Source organism: Erpetoichthys calabaricus, chromosome 2, assembly GCF_900747795.2.
Source record: "Erpetoichthys calabaricus chromosome 2, fErpCal1.3, whole genome shotgun sequence".
NCBI classification, from domain to species: Eukaryota; Metazoa; Chordata; class Cladistia; order Polypteriformes; family Polypteridae; genus Erpetoichthys; species Erpetoichthys calabaricus.
Window position 1 is genome coordinate 332,563,164 of NC_041395.2, and position 13,052 is coordinate 332,576,215.

The 13,052-nt window shown below is 40.7% G+C and overlaps 1 protein-coding gene across 19 annotated transcripts in view; it reads right to left on the reverse strand.

The window, feature by feature from the left end:
- The window catches only part of LOC114647337 (serine/threonine-protein kinase BRSK2), a 1,001,270-nt gene that overhangs the window by 351,325 nt on the left and 636,893 nt on the right, over positions 1-13,052 (reverse strand). The gene's annotated exons all lie outside the window — the stretch shown is intronic.

Consider the following 13,052-nt stretch of genomic DNA (forward strand, 5'->3'; position numbering starts at 1 on the left):
ACTGCATCGATTGTATATACGTGGAGGGAGTCATGACTCATGCTAGGCGCTTCTCATCATCCTTTTTACACCACTCAGCCACACTTTCTTGCAGAGTGGCTTATTAAATATTTTCATTTGGAACTGAATTTGGTAGGGTGGCTGATTGAATTTGTAACAGTTGGCACTCAAAGAGTGAAAGAAAATGGAAATCTGTCTGACATTCTATCTTCATCCACAGGGTGCCTTCTAAGACGTGTTCTTTTATGTCTTTTATGCATTCTGTACACTAACTGATATACAGTCATATGAAAACGTTTGGGAACCCCTCTCAGCCTGCATAATAATTTACTTTCAACACCAAAGATAACAGTGGTTTGTCTTTCATTTTCTAGGAACATCTGACCACTGCGGTGCTTTCCGAACAAAGATTTTTAGTGACGCAGTATTTAGTTGTATGAAATTAAATCAAATGTGAAAAACTGGCTGTGCACAAATGTGGGTCCCCTTGTCATTGTGCTGATTTGAATGCCTGTCACTGCTCAATGCTGATTACTTATAACACCAAATTGGTTGGATGAGCTCGTTAAGCCTTGAACTTCATAGACAGGTGTGTCCCATCATGAGATATAAAGGGATTTAAGGTTGTCAATTACAAGTTGTGCTTCCTTCCCTTTGACTCTCCTCTGAAGAGTGACAACATGGGATCCTCAAAGCAACTCTCCAAAGATCTGAAAACAAAGATTGTTCAGTCTCATGGTTTAGAGGAAGGCTACAAAAAGCTATCTCAGAGGTTTAAACTGTCAGTTTCTGTAACTGTAAGAATGGAATGAGAAAATGGAAGTCCACAGGCACAGTTGCTGTTAAACCGAGCAGGTCTGGCAGGCCAAGAAAAATACAGGAGTGGCATATGAGCAGGATTGTGAGAATGGTTACAGACAACCCACAGATCACCTCCAAAGACCTGCAAGAACATCTTGCTGCAGATGGTGTATCTGTACATCATTCTACAATTCAGCACAATTTGCACAAAGAACATCTGTATGGCAGGGTGATGAGAAAGAAGCCCTTTCTGCACTCACGCCACAAACAGAGTCGCTTGTTGTATGCCAATGCTCATTTAGACAAGCCAGATTCATTCTGGAACAAAGTGCTTTGGACTGATGACACAAAAATGGAGTTATTTGGTCAGAACAAAAAGCGCTTTGCATGGCGGAAGAAGAACACCGCATTCCAAGGAAAACACCTGCTACCTACTGTCAAATTTGGTGGAGGTTCCATCATGCTGTGGGGCTGTGTGGCTAGTTCAGGGACTGGGGCCCTTGTTAAAGTCGAGGGTCAGATGAATTCAACCCAATATAAACAAATTCCTCAGGATAATGTTCAAGCATCAGTCATAAAGTTGAAGTTACTCAGGGGTTGGATATTCCAACAAGACAATGACCCAAAACACAGTTCAAAATCTACAAAGGCATTCATGCAGAGGGAGAAGTACAATGTTCTGGAATGGCCGTCACAGTCCCCTGACTTGACTATCATTGAAAATCTATGGGATGATTTGAAGCAGGCTGTCCAAGCTCGGTAGCCATCAAATTGAACTGAACTGGAGAGATTTTGCATGAAGAATGGTCAGAAATACCTCCATCCAGAATCCAGACACTAATCAGAGGCTATAGGAGGACAGCGTCTAGAGGCTGTTAGATTTGTAAAAGGAGGCTCAACTAAGTATTGGTGTCATATCTCTGTTGAGGTGCCCAAATTTATGCACCTGTCTAATTTTGTTATGATGCATATTGCAAATTTTCTGTTAATCCAATAAACTTAATGTCACTGCTGAAATCCTACTGTTTCCATAAGGCATGTCAGATATTAAAAGGAAGTTGCTACTTTGACAGCTCAGCCAATGATAAATAAAAATCCAAAGAATTAAGAGGGGTTCCCAAACTTTTTCATATGACTGTAGCAGTAAATTTGAAAATAGGTTTCTCTTAAAATTTGCTGATGACTAAGTGATTGTAAACCTACTTTTTAAGAATGAAGAAAGCAATGATCTAAGGTAAATGATTTTGTTATCTGGCATGATGAGTGTTTTCTACAACTAACTGTTACAAAAACTAAAGAATCATTAAATAATATTAGAAGAAAAGCATTTCACACAGAAGAAACGATAGTCAAATACCAGGTAGTGAAGATCGTTGAAAGTTATAAATATCTGGGGACAATCATAGACTCAAAAATGACTTTTAATCAAAACACAGCGTCTGTACTGTATAACAAAGATGAGTCTTTAAGAGTTTACGTGTCAAGTCTAACGTTCAATTTTTTGTATAAATCATGTATTGAGTCTATTTTAACTTATGTTCTGCTGGCTTGGTTTGGAAGTGTTAATAATAGAAACAAAAGCAGAATAAATGTAATTGTAAAATACCAAGGTCTCAGCAGTCAAATGTGACAGACCTATTTAATAAACAAACACTACAGAAAGCAGACAGAACTTACCCACTACATTCACAATTCCAGTTGTTTCCATTATTTCACAAGTTCAAGATTCCAATAATAAAAAGCAACTGGTTCAAAGACTCCACCTCAATTGCTATTTTCACCCTCACTGCCACCCATTATGCCTCCTCCCAAGCATCACCCAACATTCTCTCTGCTCTCCACCACTGATGTTTCCAACCTCCTCCAATTTTGCAGCCATTGCTACACTGCGCCTTCACCTCCCCACTTCTTTAAGGTTGATCACAAGCTTCTCACGCTGTATTTTAACAAAATCTTTTTTAAAATCCAGATAAATAATATTGTATGCGTCTCCCTTTTCATATGCTTTTGTTGCTTCATCATAGAATTTAAGTGCATCAATGAAACACAATCTATACTGTCTTAAAACTGTGTTGACCATCCACTAACTCATCTTTTTGACATTGTCACACACGTGCGAGTAGGAGGACATTGTATGGACCAAGCGAAGGTAATTCCCCACCAGGCCAGGGGGCAGCAAGGTGCATTAAACCTTCTCCTGTTGTCTCTGCAGACCAGCCGCGGGATAACCTGACTCAACATTGAAGACGTCACTTCCGGTTCTGGCCTCTAAGATGACGTCAGAAGAAGGTCACTTCCGGGTCAATCACTTAGAACCGCTATCTGGGCAGCAAACATACAAGGTATAAAAACCTGGACACAAACAGATGAACATACACAGGCTTGGTACGCAATAGAAATAAAATCCTGCAGTACTTCTTTATATTCCCTGCTTTGTGCCCCAATAAATATAAGTTATCACCAATATACTAATAACCCAATTGTGTTTCACTCACTCAGAATATGAACCAATGTAGAAAGCATTTTAAAATGGAGAATCTTTTATCGTGGCATCTCTGCATGAGAACCACCTTTTTCAACCCTCGCAAACATATGCAGCAGACCCCCGTGACCCTGTGTTCGGATTCAGCGGGTTGGAAAATGGATGGATGGATGGAAAATATTTGGGATTAAATTGCTTAGAGATCTTTATATAGACAACATACCGGTATTTGCATCCTATAAACAATTACATTCCAAATTTAACTTTCCAGCAACACATTTCTTTCACTATCTTCAAATTAGAAACTTTGTTAAACAGAACCTGCCCGATTTTCCTCAACTCCCACCTACCTCTATGCTGGAAAAAATATTGCTCAGTCTCGAGTACTCACACAGCATTTCTGCAATATATAAAACTAGCCAATGCTACACCACATAATTATGTATTGATGGGTGAACACTTCCTGAAAGACACAGTTCTTCAAATGGGGTGGGTTTGAGGATACGACTGTAAGTGAATGCAAAGATGGAACTCTGGAGAGAGGGCGGGGAAGCAGGCCCGAAAGGTTTCGGGTCCTAACCGTCCAACGACGGGTCGGCACAACTGGTAACGATCCTTCCGCAAGTTCACCTACGGAACCCGTGTTAGGACATTTACATCCTCTAGATAGGCAAGTTCGATCACCTGACGCCCATTCCGCCCCCGCCATTCTAGTCTGCCGATTTCTTAAGTCATCTCTTAGTCATCGTTCAGTACGCACTGCCTGCTCATGTGTCCGCCCCCAACTCCTCCCCTGAATTGCTTTCATCTGTGTACAGTCCACATGCACTTGTGAGTCACGCTGACTGTTCATTTTCCACACACCGCCTCAGTCGCATGCACCTGTGAGCCACGTTCGGGCCGGGTGAGGTTTCCCGTGTTGAGTCAAATTAAGCCACAGGCTCCACACCTGGTGGTGCCCTTCCGTCAATTCCTTTCAGCTTTGCAACCATACTCCCCCCGGAACCCAAAGACTTTGGTTACCCGGTTGGCTGCCCAGCGGGTCATGGGAATAATGCCGCCGGATCGCCAGTCGGCATCGTGTATGGTTGGAACTACAACGGTATGTGATCTTCCTTGAACCTCCGACTTTCGTTCTTGATAAATGAACACAGTCTTGGCAAATGCTTTTGCTCTCGCGCCATGGTCGGCTGTTTAGTGAATTGTTGGCGGGCGTGGCTGTCTTGTGTGCGTCTTGCTTGTCATGGACTTAGTGAATTATATATATAGATTATTTTACAGTCCCTCCCTTTCAAAGGTCTAGGAGGACAGTGGGAAAATTATCTCTCACTCAACATCTCAGAAAAGGAGTGGAAGGCAGCAATGCAGAGAATTCACTCGAGCTCCATATGCACAAAGCATACAATTATTCAACTCAAAATTATATATCGAGCACATCTGTCTCGCTTGAAATTGTCTAAAATGTTTCCAGGGCAAGATCCAACCTGCGAACGCTGCAATCGAGCTCCAGCCTCACTGGGCCACATGTTTTGGGCCTGTACCAAATTAACATCATTCTGGACCAAAATCTTTAACTGCCTGTCAGACAGCCTTGATGTCACAATCCCCGCTAATCCATTAAGAGCTGTGTTTGGTGGGCACAAAGAGGGGCTTAAAGTGGAGAAGGACAAACAAACTGTCATTGCCTTTACTACACTATTGGCACGCAGACTTATTTTGCTAAACTGGAAGAATCCTAACTCTCCTCTTTTAAGTCAGTGAGTAACTGATATTTTATATTATTTGAAACTGGAAAAAATCTAATTCTCACTTAGAGGATCTGTGCAGAACATTTTCAAAACCAGGCAGGATCTAATCAATAATATTTTACAATAAGCTCTTAAAGCACTGAGGAAGTAGATTCTCTCCCCATTTCTTTATTCTCTCCATTTATCTGTATCCGCCTATTAAACTCATCAATTTATGTATTTTTACTACTTTTAAGTATTACTCCGTTGGCCATGCTCTCTCTCTCAGGGGAGGGGGTTGATTTGTTTTCAATCCTATTTTTTTGTAAAAATTGATCTATTTGTTTGGAATGATTACAATAAAATCAATAAAATTAAAAAAAATAATAATAATAAAAAAATAAAAAAAATAAAACCGCCATCTTTCCAAACCTCAGGCAGTTCATGTCTGGGCTCCAAACCAGTAACTTGTCTGGAAAACTTAACCCATTGCAGCCAATGGATATTATATGGGTGGCTGCCCCAAACCTTTTTAATTGTGTCGAGTTTGATCATTTTTACAACATGTGATTGTCAATCTTCTACTTTATATTTGTTTTCATTAATTTAGCTAAACAGATATTATGCTGACTGGCCTATACTGACTGAGAAAGGCCTAGTAACCTTTTCTGTATTATGGGATAATCTTTTAGTCCTTAGGATAAAATGATTTTACATTGTAGTGTAATATGCTGTTAACATAGGAGAAGACAATGGAAGGGTCTACTAGAGGTGATGAAAGGTCAAGGGATAGTCTCTTGAAATGACAATTTGATTAAAAATACATAAGCCAATTAGCAAAGGTGCAATCCTCTTGTAACAACAAATTAAAAAAGTGACATGGTGGTCTGGGTGCCCAGTTTTATCGTTATACCCTCAAAACTGAAGGTGACAGCAGGTATTTCCAGTACTAAAACCCTGGGACTCTGCTTTATATGGTGGATGGTATAAAGGAAAGAAATGAATGAATGTAAGAGGAGAAGACACCACTGACATTTAGTGAGTGAGGACACCATGATAAAGATAAAAGACAGCAAACCAAGTTTATATTGGTTGGCGTCAGTAACTGAGCGATAATAGAAAATGAGGAATCATACATGATTCACATGAGTGAAGAATATTAGTTTCTGAAAACAGAGGAAACAGTTAACAAGAAAGAAGCATGGCCCCTAGGGCCAGTCTTTCATATTAAGTAAAGTCTTATCTGAGTTTCCAGCAGTAGAGAGTGTACTGGTAGCCACTTAGTTCCATCTAGGACATTAAGCCCTGACAAACCCCTTGGCAGGTTCAGAATATCCCCTGACAAATTCAATTTCATTCCAAAAGTCTGAAGAGGTAATAGAAGCAGTAGTCCTAATATCAAGTTTCAGAACTGAAAGATAGGAAAATTTGGAAAAAGAACAAATGAAAATACCAACCCCATAGAAGAAGAAGGTAAGTAAAGGACAGTAGAGCAAATAAACAGCTTGTTACTAAATCAGATCAGCTCTAGAAATAAAAAGTAAAGATGAGAATTAAACTTTAAGATGTGGCTGAACCAAAGAAGGATTTATCACCACTGGTCATTTTCTTTTCTTGACTTCAGAATAAAATTCTTTTAAATTGTGTCAACCAGTTAAAAGACTGGATGAGCAATTAACAATTTTGGTTATTAAAAAGAAAGAAGAATTGTTACTTGGTGGAAATGACACAGAATGCAAGAAGAAATCTGTCACCTTTAGTTACGCAGGCCCAAACATTAGTTTAATGGGGCAGGAGGAGGAGTATAGGAACCTAATCAAGGATTTTGTTAAATGGTGCGACTCAAACCACTTACAACTGAACACCAGCAAAACCAAGGAGCTGGTGGTGGACTTTAGGAGGCCCAGGCCCCTCATGGACCCCGTGATCATCAGAGGTGACTGTGTGCAGAGAGTGCAGACCTATAAATACCTGGGAGTGGAGCTGGATGATAAATTGGACTGGATTGCCAATACTGATGCTCTGTGCAAGAGAGGACAGAGCCGACTATACTTCCTTAGAAGACTGGCGTCCTTCAACATCTGCAATAAGATGCTGCAGATGTTCAATCAGATGGTTGTGGCGAGCGTCCTCTTCTACACAGTGGTGTGCTGGGGAGGCAGCATAAAGAAGACAGACACCTCACACGCCTTGACAAACTGGTGAGGAAGGCAGGCTCTATTGTAGGCATGGAGCTGGACAGTTTGACATCCGTGGCAGAGCGATGGGCGCTGAGCAGACTCCTGACAATCATGGAGAATCCACTGCATCCACTGAACAGGATCATCTCCAGACAGAGGAGCAGCTTCAGTGACAGACTGCTATCACCGTCCTGACAGATTGACGAGATCGTTCCTCCCCCAAACTATGCTACTCTTCAGTTCCACCCGGGGGGATATTGTTTGTCTGTATACCTGCTTTGTTATCACTCTTTAATTTAATATTGTTCTTTATCAGTATGCTGCTGCTGGTGGAGAATGTGAATTTCCCCGTGGGATTAATAAAGTATCTATCTATCTATCTATCTATCTATCTATCTATCTATCTATCTATCTATCTATCTATCTATCTATCTATCTATCTATCTATCTATCTATCTATCTATCTATCTATCTATCTATCTATCTATCTATCTATCTATCTATCTATCTAATGAAATGGCATATAAGGCAGATATTTTTTTTAAAAATGAAGGGTAGAGGGAAGTTAATTCATGCAATTTTCTTCTAGTAGAATTAACCGTTGCAATGTATTGTTTAATCTCTTCACAAATGATTTGTAAGATTAGGATATCCTGTCACATAATTTCTGGCTTTACAAGGACATCCAGGTTAATTTACTGCTGATTTTGAAATCCTTCTCTTTACATAAGGCATTAAACGGCCAAGGCTTACTTACTTACTTACTTATCTGAACTTACCCATAAATTTATAACAGAGGAAATATTATGATCTCAAGATTCCAGGGAACAAAAGATTCCAAAGATTAATAAAACAACAGTTGGTGGTCGAGCTTTTAGCTCCAGGGACCCAAAGCTGTGTAATGATCTGAGTGCCTGTGTAAGAGATGTCCCGTCGTTCTCAACATTTCAAGCCAGGCCAAAGACTCATAATTTTAGTGTAGCCTACTCTGATTAGAGCTGATAACTAGCTGTTCATATTGTAGCATGTTTCTCTAACTGATTTCAGAGCAAGTGATTGTGAAGCAAACTACTTTTCATATCTATTTTTCTTATCGATACTAAGGATGCATCGTATACCAGTACTAAAAAAGAAAAATTTACAGAAAACCCCAATTTTTAAAACCGTATAGTCATAGCCTTTCAGTATTTTTTGAAAATGAAAGTATAGATTTATAACCCAATCACCCGCCACTCCCACCCTGTCCCACCTCTTCCCCACCAGTTAGCTGTAGACAACAGGAGGAAAAAACATGCTTTGACAATCTGGAGCCAAGCCCAGCGTCTACGTGCTGTAGACTTCAAGGGAGGATTTTGCTTCACACTTTGAAACGATAAAAGGCGGAGTGGTGGCTCTGAGGTAGGGATCTACACTGGTCACTGGTCAACAAGCATTTTGCTACTGCGATTCTTTCACCTGTACTTTAAGAAATTTCACTTGCTGACTCCAAATCTGAAAACTATTTTCGTCCAGCAGCACGTCCCATTTTTTAGTTATGATGTTCCAGGTCTTGGACAACTAGGGTGATTGGACAGTAAAGGCGATGCGTTTCAGCATTTAAGAAATAAGTTTGGTCTCAAGAAAAGTGAAGCCAAAATTAAGGAAGGTGTTTTTGTTGGCCCTGAAATCCGTGAACTGATGCTTGATGAGGAGTTCAAAAGGAAACTGAAGCCCACTGAATCAGCGACCTCATTCGTGCAGGTTGTCCAGAATTTTCTTGGCAGTCACAAAGCAGAGAATAATGCTGAGCTTGTGGAGAACCTGCTGAAAGCGTATCAGCTTACGGGAGCTCGAGTGTCACTGAAGACACATTTTTTACATTCTCATCTCGACTTTTTTCCACCAAATCTAAGTGAGGTCAGCGATGAGTATGGGGAAAGATTTCATCAAGATATAAAGGTGATGGAAAACTGATAGATAGATAGATAGATAGATAGATAGATAGATAGATAGATAGATAGATAGATAGATAGATAGATAGATAGATAGATAGATAGATAGATAGATAGATAGATAGATAGATAGATAGATAGATAGATAGATAGATAGATAGATAGATACTTTATTAATCCCAATGGGAAATTCACATTCTTCAGCAGCAGCATACTGATACAATAAATAATATTAAATTAAAGAATGATAACAATGCAGGTGAAAAACAGAAAAACAGACAATAACTATGTATAATGTTGAATGTTAATGTTTACCCCTCTGGGTGGAATTAAAGAGTCGCATAGTTTGGGGGAGAAACGATCTCCTCAATCTGTCAGTGGAGCAGGACAGTGACAGCAGTCTGTCGCTGAAGCTGCTCTTCTGTCTGGAGATGATACTATTAAGTGGATGCAGTGGATTCTCCATAATTGATAGGAGCCTGCTGAGCGCCCTTCGCTCTGCCACAGATGTTAAACTGTCCAGCTCCATGCCAACAATAGAGCTTGCCTTCCTCACCAGTTTGTCCAGACGTGAGGCGTCTTTCCTCTTAATGCTGCCTCCCCAGCACACCACTGCGTAGAAAAGGGCGCTCACCACAACTGTCTGATAGAACATCTGCAGCATCTTATTGCAGATGTTGAAGGACGCCAGCCTTCTAAGGTAGTATAACCGGCTCTGTCCTTTCTTGCACAGCGCATTAGTATTGGCAGTCCAGTCTAATTTATCATCCAGCTGCACTCCCAGATAAAATTCACTCCGAGCATGATGGGTGACTACTGTTGGTTCTTGCAGAGACAGACGGATGTGCAGTACAAGCGCAAAAGCGAGTGCCTCCAACATTTTTGGGCACGCTGACCTGACTTTTATATTGAGGTAAATTGACATAAATATGCTTTAACGTGTCTCTGGTATCATCTTCTGGTTTGTTTTCAGAATAAACACATGAAAACAATTTTGGTGGGACAGAGTCCAAACTCCAGATATCCATCCAGTTTCCAACCTGCTGAATCCGAACACAGGGTCACGGGGGTCTACTGGAGCCAATCCCAGCCAAAACAGGGCACAAGGCAGGAACCAATCCTGGGCAGGGCGCCAACCCACCGCAGGACACACACAAACACACCAAGCACACACTAGGGACAATTTAGAATCGACAGTCCACCTAACCTGCATGTCTTTGGACTGTGGGAGGAAACCGGAGCGCCCGGAGGAAACCCACGCAGACACGGGGAGAACATGCAAACTCCACGCAGGGAGGACCCGGGAAGCGAACCCGGGTCTCCTAACTGTGAGGCAGCAGCACCACCACTGCTCCACTGTGCCGCTCTACTCCAGATATTGTGTTGATATATTATATTGATATTCAAAAGTGTCAAAATGTCAATGATGTGTATTTCAAAAACCTGACGTGCTAGCTTAATTCCGATTTCATATATGGAATCAGTGTAAACAACTTAATAAAGAGATGTTCTGAAGTTCCCAGAAGCAAACAAAAAATACTTTTTTGTATGCCAGTGAATCAGAAGGTTGCCAGTTCGAATCCCGTAAACAGCAAAAGTGACTCTACTTTGTTGGGCCCTTGGGCAAGGCCCTTAACCTGCAATTGCTTTGTCCTGAGTATAACATTAATCTGCATCCAGCCCTACAGGTAGGCCCTCCAACCAGCAGGGAAAAACCTGGTGGTTGGTGGCAGAATTGGCACTCCGGCCAACATAAACAACCTCACACTATTTCCATTCCATCTGAACTAGTGTGGTGCTGAGGTGTCACCTGTTGCATTCGGGTCCTAATCTGGGATCCTGAGTTGGTTTGTCACGTGGTGGGTGCTGCAATGTGCTATATCAGCGCCTGCTCCAAAACCTCTTTGAAACAATCAAGACTTCATAGGAGACCCATCCTCTTTGCTTTATCACAAGTATAATGTAAATTAATGGCATAGTTTAAACTTAAACAATGACCTTAAACCCGAACTTTTAACAAAATATTACTTGAGCAAGTACGACATGAATTTGAATGCCTGCAAGTTTAACACTAGAATTACCAGAGCCTACGAAAAAACTCGTACATCCAGCCCACCTTAAATCACTTCTTAAATCCGTTCACACCTCTCCGCCAGCGTCTTTTGTCCTCTAAATGTGCTGATAAAAGACAAGCTGCCAGCAGCCGGCTATTCCATCCCCCCTCCGACTTAGAACGTGAACGCACTTTTCCCAGCTCATGCCTTGTTTGATTGTCTGGGAGTGAAGTGGAGTTTTAGAGTTGAAATAATAGATCGTTATTTGGAACAAACGCATTCCATGTGTGTACCATTTCTACAGTAATCTGTGTAAACACATTGTTAAAACAGAAACTTTTTCATATTTTAGTAATAAATGTTACAAAATGTAGGCATAAACTATAGAATGTGTAAAGCCCAAGTTCCTAAGATCAAATAAACAGTTTCACAAAAGCTTCACACACCATACAACAGGTTTCGTGGTGTAGCACGCTAAGATTTGTCTCTCAGAGCGAGTAGCTTTTCTCTGCCTCACAGACCTGAGTTCAATTCCCCGCTGGGGATAAAGTGTTGCTTTTTTTTTTTTTTCTTTTTAACCTCAAACGGACATAAAATTTGTAAATTGGTATGCACTGTCAGTTAATGAGATTGTTATATTTTCATGTGGGATGCTCCTTTTAAAATATTTTTTTAACAATTGAGACTGCAATTAACATGAACAACTGTCCTTATAACTTATTTTTTCAAGATCCATAACACACAGACAGACAGAGCACTGCGTAATAGAGAGACAGACAGGCAGAGATATACAAATAAACAGGGAAGCCACATGTACTGAAAGAAAAAAAGGATCAACATGTGCGTTGTTCCTGCTGCACTGAATAAGCTCACGCCCTCTAACATCACCCCTCCCCTGATCCGACTCTCTAAGCAACAGCACAAGTACAGACACAAACCAAGTGTAATCAAGAGTCCCGGTTCGATCCCCACTCACTCCTATATTTGCCGTTTTCAGTAGTAAGCTGCTCTTTTTGTTAATATTATACAGTACACACATACACTTGATTTGCGTCTGTACTTGTGCTGTTACTTAGAGAGTCAGATCAGGGGAGGGGTGATGTTAGAGGACGTGAGCTTATTCAGTGCAGCAGGAACAACGCACATGTTGATCATTTTTTTCTTTCAGTACATGTGGCTTCCCTGTTTATTTGTATATCTCTGCCTGTCTGTCTCTGTATTACGCCGTGCTGTCTGTCTGTGTGTTATGGATCTTGAAAAAATAAGTTATAAGGACAGTTGTTCATGTTAATTGCAGTCTCAATTGTTAAAAAAATATTTTAAAAGGAGCATCCCACATGAAAATATAACGATCTCATTAACTGACAGTGCATACCAATTTACAAATTTTATGTCCGTTTGAGTTTAAAAAGAAAAAAAGAAGTAACACTTAAAAGCTACTCGCTCTAAGAGGCAAATCTTAGCGCGCTACGCCACGGAACCTGTTGTATGGTGTGTGAAGCTTTTGTGGAAGTGTTTATTTGATCTTAGGAACTTGGGCTTTACACATTCTACAGTTTATGCCTATATTTTGTAACATTTATTACTAAAATATGAAAAAGTTTCTGTTTTAACAATGTGTTTACACAGATTACTGTAGAAATGGTACACACATGGAATGCGTGTGTTCCAAATAACGATCTATTATTTCAACTCTAAAACTCCAGTTCACTCCCAGACAATCAAACAAGGCATGAGCTGGGAAAAGTGCGTTCACGTTCTAAGTCGGAGGGGGGATGGAATAGCCGGCTGCTGGCAGCTTGTCTTTTATCAGCACATTTAGAGGACAAAAGACGCTAGCGGAGAGGTGTGAACGGATTTAACAAGCGATTTAAGGT